A 9135-nucleotide genomic window follows, 5' to 3' on the forward strand; every position below is an offset into this window, starting at 1 on the left:
CGCCCCCCATAGGCCGCCTGCCGCGGTCCCGCCGCACTGACGTGTGTGCGCACGTGTGTGTCCTGTGTGCCGGCCCCCGGCGCATGCGCGCTCCGTGCGGTCTTCTCCCGGCCAGAGCAGCAGGAGCGGCGGCGGCGGCGGCGGCGGTGACGGCGGCGGAGGCGGCTGCGGCGTTAGAGTAGAGGAAGATGGCGGCTCGGAGCGGCTGGGGGTCCCGCCAGCTGTGAGGAATCCCGAGTGCGGCAAGCGCGGCCTGGGGCGGAGCGCCTCTGCTCAGATCCTATCCCCGGCTCCCTCACCTTCTTCGCCAGCGTAGCGTACCCGAGAGCGTGGCGCTGGCTGGGCCAGGTGAGGCCTCTTCCTCTCCCGGGGCCGCGGCGGGGAGCTGGCGGCTTATGCCCTTTATGCCACGGGTCCGGCGCAGGCCCTGCACCCCGCGCGGGGGTCGGTGCCGGCTGGCCTGGGGGCCTTGCTGTAGTCATTCTCGACCTCCCCGGGTTAGGCAGGGCGGAGGAGAACCCCTTTCCAGGCAGCCCTTGGGATGGGGGCGAACCCGGCCTCTCCCCTCTAGCACGGCGGTTTTCGTTCCCTCACCGGAGCCACGAAAGGGTGTGTGACTAGGGTAAGGATGGGTTTGGGGTGTCAAATTATCTTCCACCCCACCCCCAAATCTTTAACGCCTTTTGAGAGGAGCCGGAGTTCGGTGCCCTCCAAAATTGGGGCTGCGGCGAGGGGCCAGCATCTCTGAAGCTGCAAAAGGAAGATTTTGGAATTGGCTTAAAAAATGAAACACAAGCAGCCTTTCCTACCCCTTAGTTTTTTGAGTGTTCCCCCAGTGAGGTAGGAACTGCGGATCTCCTTGATTGAGACAGCAGCCCACGTTGTGACCGTGGAAGGCTTCTGGTGAGAATTGGTGCAAAGGGAACCGTGGAGGGTGGGAACCAATTTGTAAACGAAGAAAAAAACAGTCGTAAGATCTTGATAGTGTCTGGAAAGTAACTTCGGGGCTAATGAAGTCCTCTCGATCCTTTGAAACCTTTGGATTGTTAAGATTCGGAATACCCAATTGCTTTTGTCTGTTCATCTCCGGAATTTTATTAGGAAAATAAAAGCTTCATTTCTCAATTGCCAAAGTCTTTGGACTTTTCTGTGGTGGGATTCCTACTGCCCAGCGTGAGGATTCAGACACATCACCAGTGCTCGCTTGCGGGCAGGGACATTGTGCTATACTTACCCTTTGTGAGAACAACTTTTGTTGTTGTTCAAATGCTAATTTGGAGACTTTGGTTCTTTCAAGTAGGGAAGCCGGTTTGAAGCCTTGTGGTCTCTTCCTTGAGGAATGAAGGCTTCAGTTGCAGTTGTGCTACGGGGAATTGTTGAGGAGATAGCATTGGCTTGGGCACACCACATACCTTTTATCACTTAAATTTGTGTTTAAGAATGATGACGTCATGGATTTAAAGGGACAAGGAAAATTTGAGAGGAAATAGCGTCGTTTAGTATTGAGCATTTAAGATTCAGTCTGTAGCTTTTACAGTGAATAGTGGTGCTCTGTTTCAGATCCCTAATTTTGAGCGTATTCATGTGTATAATCTGATTGGTTTCCTTTCTGTTGTATGTTGTCATTTTATATCCTGTAACTGTTTGCTTTTGACAAGCCCAGTATGAATATATTACTTTATCTACATTGACCCATGGGTGTTTTGTCTGTTTCAAAAAGCTTTTAATTGTTAAAATGACAGCTGTTTAGTTTAATAGTAGCTAATTTTTTGACCATCTTTTTCTTTTCTTAAAGCCTTTTCCATAGAGATTTGTACATTTTCTTAGTGCCTTTGCTAAGGACATAAACCTAAACCAACAACTTCTCCGTTTTAGACAATTGGAGAGCCACTCTCCATTTCAGTTTGCTAATAAAGAGTCATGAAATTAATGCAGTGAAACATCCTGGTGGTTTGACATTATCCTTCTTGGCATAATGTGTTGCATTGTTGTGCTAAATCATCATCGGATATTAATGCACCTTCATGACATCCATGACATCATTCACTCTCCAGCATTTTGCCTTTTGCAATTTCTTGCCTTCTCAGAGTCACAAAGAAAGAGGATCAGGAAAAATAGCTTAGGATGCTTCTTCAATGTCTGATTTCTAGAAGAGCCTTCTCTAACACCGCTTTATATAGTTAAAACCGTTCTGTAGGACTCAGAGCTGTGTAATTGCTACCCATTGTGAAAATGCTAGCAAAACCTCTAGGCTTTACAAGAATATTGAGGTCCCAAGGAGAAGTTATCTCAAAGATGAACAAATATGTGATTATCTTTGTGATTTCAGGGTTGTTTTAGTCTATATAAAACTAGAAGCCATTTGTTTAAATATTGCCCTTCCCACTTCACAGGATGGTTAGTGTGAAGCAAAAGAGTAATGTTTGTGAAAGTGCTTTGTAAAATAGAAGGTGAATGTAAGATTGATTATTCAGTAACCAGTTTTATGAAAATACCTATTGAGAGCCCTCTGTGTGTTGGACATTTTGGGAAGTAGGTACTGATGATTCTAACAGCTTTTGGTCTCAAGTTGCCTGCAGTCTGGTCGGGGAGCCAGACTGAGAAACTAGTTAAATATATCGTGTAAGAAATGCGCTGAATGCAACCAAGGGAGTCAAGGAAGGCTTCTCAGAGCCAGGATGTCTTTCCCCAACCTTTCCTGTTATTCTGCAGAAAAATATGCCTTTTGTGAGCAACCTGCTTTTTATAAAAACTTAAACATTTTCTGTCACAAGTTCTTTTCCTCTTTTATTCATTCATTGTCATGACGCTTCCCACACAGTATGCCCCAGTTATGGTTTCTGCATTCTCAAAAATCCACCAGAGTCTTGGGAGAACCTTTTTGAGAGTGAGTCATACGCACAGGCAATAAACACAAACATTGCAGCTGCATTTTAAAACATCTCCGATTACTAAGTGGAGACAGCTCTAGAGTGGTGGTGATGCTTTTATTTTTGTTGTGTAAACTGGCACAAGAAGTACTGTATGATTTGAATTTGATCACATTCAGTTGATAAATGTTTAGTTGTCAGTCCCTTAGAATGTTGACTGTAAGTGATTATTAGTACTGTCTCCGGTCTCCCAATAATAAATAAGACAAGAAGGTCCTTCTCCTTTTGAGGTGAAGCTGACAGTTTGAGCCAGAAGTATACTAAACTGTTTTGTAGAATCTATTTATGTAGATTGAGGCTGCTTAGCATGTCTGATATTAAACTTCTGTTCAATGCAAGTTCCTCATCTTAGTGCTGTGGTATTTTATGATTAATTTAGCATGTTGTCACCTACACTGCAGAAATTTTATGGATTTTTGGATTGAGTGGAATCTGTAAGCGGTGCAGTATTGAACACATACCATCTGTATCTTAACGGAACATGAGTGCTTTAAGGTGGTGGTTGACAAGGAAGTGAAGGTGATGTGTTTGTTCATTCTTCTGTATTGTGGCAGTTTGTCACGTGTAGAAAGATATGACCTACAGACAAGTCATTTTAAAATTGCCCAGTATGAAGCTCATAACACTACAGCTTATTTTTAAAATTGTTTCTTGTGACATTCTTCTAAATATCTTGTAAAATTAGTGGTACTCATGCATAGCTTAATTTTGTGCTTACTTACTCATGCATGTATTGGAAAGCAAATTTGCTTTGAATTCTGATTCTTCCTTTATTAAGTTTCTACTTTTTAATTTCTAAAGTTTTCTCCTAGGCTTTTTATTTAATTTTTTTCTAGTGTTGCTGTTCTGTTTTGCTTCAAAGGTGGAAGTATCTTGTGGTACTTTGATGCTTGTTTATATATATAAATCTGATAAATGTACAGATATTATATAAAGCAATAGTTACTTGTAAAATTTTACTACTCTGGACAGTAACTTAGCTTAAATAGTAACATATTTTCTCTTGTCTCCTAGTAATACATAGATTTCAGGTAGTTCATTTAATTTCTTTCTTTCTTTTTTTCCTGGCTGTGTTGGGTCTTCGTTGCTGCGCCCCGGCTTTCTCTAGTTGCGGTGAGCAGGGGCTACTCTTCGTTGTGGTGTGCGGGCTTCTCTTTGTTGCGGAGCACGGGCTCTAGGCGAGTGGGCTTCAGTAGTTGTGGCACATGGGCTTGGTTGCTCCACGGCATGTGGGATCTTCCCGGACCAGGGCTCGAACCCGTGTGCCCTGCATTGTCAGACGGATTCTTAACCCCTGCACCACCAGGGAAGTCCCAGTTCATTTAATTTCTATAAAGGCAAGCAAGTTCCAGTTTTAGCTACTAATATTCCCTTAGAATATTTAACATTTAGGATACTTTTATTTCAGCTATTTTAAGGAATTCACTGGTATGGCATACTCTTCCAAATTTGTGTTTCCTTTATTATTCTCATTTTAAATGTTTGATTCATGTTACTATCTAGAGAACAAGAAATTTTTTTCCAGAATGAACCTCTTGGTGCATTGTTTGGAGAAAGATTGATGTTAATTATAAATTGATCAATACAGTTTTACTAAATGTTGCCTCTCCCATCTGCTGGTTTTTCAGATGCAAATCAAGGGAAAATGGAATTTATCCTTCTGTTTCAGTATTTATTTTTAAAGCTTTTTTGCTTAGTAGTCTTGCTGTGTTTTGCCAAAAAGCGACAGTGTCTTGTCTTTTCTTGGTTGTTCCAGCAGTGTTATGTTTGCAGTCTGTTCTGCAGGACTGCTTTCTTAGCTTTTGCTTTGAGATACTTAGATAGATCCTTCAGTCTAGTCAAAAGCAAGCAAGCTGCTGTTTTCCTTATTACTGAATCTGAAGTTTTACTTTCCTGTGGGTCCTTCAAATTTTGATTTGTCTGTCTTCCTTATGTCCCCCCACCTTTTTTTTCTTCCCCCCAGTAAATGCAGTTCTCTCTTCCAAGTGTGCTTCATAAATCATAATGGAATTTTGGAATATAATTCCCCATAGAGCTGCATAATGATGTGTGCGTTAGAATTTCACATTTTATTTAACTTAGAAGTAACTTAATGGTAACGAATCTTGAAGACATTATGGTAGGTGAAATAAGCCACAAAAGAACAAATATTGTATGATTACACTTGTATGAGGTACCTAGAATAGTCTAATTCATAGAGAGAGAAAGTGGAATGGTAGTTGCCAGGGGCTGAGGAGAGGAGGGAAAGGGGAGTTACCTTTAATGGATATGGAGTTTTAGTTTGGGATCAAAGTTCTGAAGACGGATGGTGGTGACGGTTGCACAACAATGTGAATGTACTTGATGCCACTGAACTGCATATTTGAAAATGGTGAAAATGGCAGTTTTTATGTCAAGGTATATATTAACACACACACACAGAGGAAGCTTAATGGTTTACATGTGCTCTGTGGGCTGGCTTGATAATTATTTATTTCAATATAGTAATTAAGATCATAGGCTTTGACCCCAGGTAGACCCAGGCCCCTACCCTAGTTCTGCTACTTTCCTTGGGTATGCACCTTAGGTTCTCTAAGCCTCAGTTTTTTCATCTATAAAATGAGGATGATGCCCACGTTTTGGGACAATTAAATGCGGGAATACGTGTGAACTTTCTCAGCACATTGCCTAGCATATAGTAAACACTTAAAGCTTACACATTATTATTACATTGTTTTATGGAACATTAAAACTGGGACAAGGGGAACTTGTCTCCTAGCTTCCTCATAGCATAGTCCAATGGCATACTTGTCCTGTATGCAGGCATACCTGTAGCAGGAATACATGTTTTCTGGTTTCTCCCTTGCTTCCCTTTCTGTATTTGATTGGAGAACTGGGCTTTTTCATGTCTTCATTTGATATCACTGCCCTTATGTCTCTTAAATCCATCTAGATGTGATCTTTCTTTTATGCCTCTTGGTTTTCCAGGGACTTTATAGAGCATATCCTCTAACTCAGCTGTCCACGTGTTCACAACTGAGTCCATTGTTTCACCTCTTACCTCCCTTAACATAAAAACCTTTACTAACCAAGTTCCCTTCTTAATATTCCCATCTCTGTAGATAGAATACGTTTATTCTGGTCTGATAGACCATGAAACTGGGAGTCATTTGTTAATACCCTTTTTTTAAAAAAGTCTTTTGTATCCTGCCATGTAGATCTGTATTATCTTCCTCAGTATCCTTTAGGTTTCCCTGCTCCTCGTTACACTTGCTGACATGACTCTAGACCAGGCTTTTATGAGCTGAGGGCAGACTGAAGTACTGCTGTAGTTCTTAACTAGCCTTGTTGCCAGGGCTCTGCTACTTACTAGTTGTATGATCTCAGCCTCCCTCATCTTCAAAATGGGAGTTACAATTCCTGCTGCATGACATACGTGTGTAATATTTAACTAAGTGTCTAACACATGGTGAACACTGCATAAGAAGTATTTGCTGTTACTTGAGTTTTTCTTCTTGGTAATTTTTGGAAATGGTTAAGATTGAAGTGACAGTATTTACAACAGAGCAATCTTAAGGGACTGTGATCCGAATGTTTCCCCTCTGATCGGGAACCTATGGTAACTCATTATTGCCTACTCCCTTACTGATCTTTGAAGCTCTCCATTTGGCCCTCATTGTACCTTTCCAGCCTTATTTTACATGATACCCATCATGCAGTCTGTTCAAGCCAGACTAGTCTCACTGCCTCTCATGTATATTATGTTCATTTTTATAACTGGAATATTCATTTTCCTAGGTAGGAGGCATATTTTTCATTAACTACTCTATCCAGCTCTGTAGAGTATCTCCTGTATGCTCCACCACTTAACCACTCTTGCCCCTGCACAATTAGGTTAAAGTTAATATCCAAAAAGAAAATTACTGTGCTGATGAATTCCTGCCAAATACTTAAAAGGGATATATCATGCAGTATAATTCACATGTAATATTTTTGGTGTCTTCTATGCACATTTAGTACTTACATATTAGGCACTCAAATATTCATTCAGTGTATGGGTTTATTCTTATGGGCTGACGTTCTTCGTGAGCTTTCTGAGGCGTTGCGTGATCCTAAGTGTCTGTTGAGTCTTTTTTGCCTTTTTGGTCATTGGTCCATTCATTCAAAAAACATTTATTAAATGCTGTGTGCTAGGCATGGTTCAAGATATTAGGGTTACAGTGGACAAAATAGGCAAGGGCTCTGATTTCTAGGATCTTACATTCGAGAATGAAGAAAGCAGTTAATGAATGAACAAAACTTCAGACAGTAATAAATACTTCAAAGAAAATTAAAGAGAGTTAGCTAAAAGGGAAGGCTGAGATTGGTTTAGAGAAAGCCTCAGTGAGAAGGTGATATTCAGGCTGAAAGACACAAGGCAGAATGTTTAATGCTAAGTTTTGGGGACATAAGGAACAGCTAGCGCAAAGGTCTAAAGTACGAACCAGGATCTAGTTGGGACTCTCAAATTGCATTTGGCTGTTGTTTACTTTTTGCTTCATAATCTAAAATAGCCTCCTCCCCTTCTCCCCATTTGTTTTTTTTTTTTTTTCTTTTGCTCAATGACACTGACTTTTTGAAGAGACCAGCCTGGGTCTCTGGTAGACTCTTCCACATTCATGAGTTGTCTTACTATTTCCGTCTGTCAATTAATTCCTTCCTTTATCACCTTTTAAGACAATTGACAATTTGCAATCCTTTGTGATACTGTGTATTCAAGTTGTATCGCACTTGATGTCAGCTTTTGCCATTGTAATGATGCTGAATTTGAACACTTGGTTAATGTGCAAGTCCTAGATCTTTCCATTGTAAAGGTTTCCCTTTACATGGATCAAGTAATCTGTGGGTAGCAAATTAATACAACACAATTACTCTATTCCATCTTTCACCTGTTGGTTTTAACGTCCGTCAGAGAGCCTTGCCTGAATCAGTTGTTTCATTGGAGGTTGCAAAAGGGTGATCGTTATTGTTGTATTCCTTCCACATTTATTAGCTGGCTAATAAATGAGAATCACCTGAGAATTAACTACTAAAAGTCTCTCCTAATAAGGCAGGGTGTTTTGTTTAATTCTTTGCTTTCCATTGTAAATTTTCTTGGCGAAGAACTGGTCACCTCAGTGGTAGCAAATGAGTTTCTTTTCTATTTTCTGTATCATTGTAGGCACGTGAATTTTTATTTATTCATTATTTTACAGTTAGTTACAGCCATTAGTCTTTTTTTTTTTTTTTTTTTTTTTGCGGTACACGGGCCTTTCACTGTTGTGGCCTCTCCCGTTGCAGAGCACAGGCTCCGGACGCGCAGGCTCAGCGGCCATGGCTCACGGGCCCAGCCGCTCCGCTGCACATGGGATCTTCCCGGACCGGGGCACGAACCCGCGTCCCCTGCATCGGCAGGCAGAGTCTCAACCACTGCGCCACCAGGGAAGCCCCATTAGTCTCTTTAACGCAGAACTTTCACCAGTATGAGTGTCTTCAAGCTAGTGTTGTGTCCTTTTGATGTGCCCCGTGTGCCCTTTGGTGTTTGGGTTGTTTTCTCTTGCAAGATTTTCCAGGTGCACCTTGTACTCTCTCTGTTCTTGACCCGAAATCAGTCATTTTTCTAGGAAGACCTAGTTACTTTTACAGAGAATGCCATTAGAAACCAAGATCTGAGTGCTACGAATGCTCATTGCTTACTGTGTCTTCATTATTTCTAGGTCCTTTCAATGGGCAGAGATAGAAAATACGTTTTTTAGAAATCAAAACTTCATATTGATATTTCCAATTTAATTTGAATCCTTACAGGGTTCTTTTCTTTAGATTTTATATTTGTCTCTTTTTCCTTAAACCGAAAATCTTATTTTTTTAGTACTGTTCACGTTTATTTGTTCTATACTACAGTATACATAACTCTTATTTTTATTTTAAAAAAATTTATTTATTTATTTGGCTGTGTCGGGTCTTTGTTGCAGCATGCGGGATCTTCGTTGCTGCGCACGGGATCTCAGTTGCAAAGTGCGGGATCTAGTTCCCTGACCAGGCATTGAACCTCGGCCCCCATGCATTGGGAGCGTGGAGTCTTAATCACTGGACTACCAGGGAAGTCCCATACGTAACTTTTAAAAATATAGTCTTCAGGGCTTCCCTGGTGGTGCAGTGGTTGGGAGTACGCCTGCCGATGCAGGGGACGCGGGTTTGTGCCCCGGTC

The 9135-nt window shown here is 41.4% G+C and overlaps 1 protein-coding gene across 1 annotated transcript in view; it reads left to right on the top strand.

The window, feature by feature from the left end:
• The first annotated feature begins 112 nt into the window (after window positions 1–112).
• The window catches only part of FBXO42 (F-box protein 42), a 95267-nt gene continuing 86244 nt past the window's right edge, over window positions 113–9135 (top strand). The window contains exon 1 of the mRNA XM_024749952.1: window positions 113–348. The gene's annotated coding sequence lies outside the window, so the exon portion shown is untranslated. The remainder of the gene's footprint in view (window positions 349–9135) is intronic.

The sequence above is a fragment of the Neophocaena asiaeorientalis genome, unplaced genomic scaffold (assembly GCF_003031525.2).
Source record: "Neophocaena asiaeorientalis asiaeorientalis breed wild unplaced genomic scaffold, Neophocaena_asiaeorientalis_V1.1 scaffold275, whole genome shotgun sequence".
In the NCBI taxonomy this organism is placed as follows: domain Eukaryota; kingdom Metazoa; phylum Chordata; class Mammalia; order Artiodactyla; family Phocoenidae; genus Neophocaena; species Neophocaena asiaeorientalis.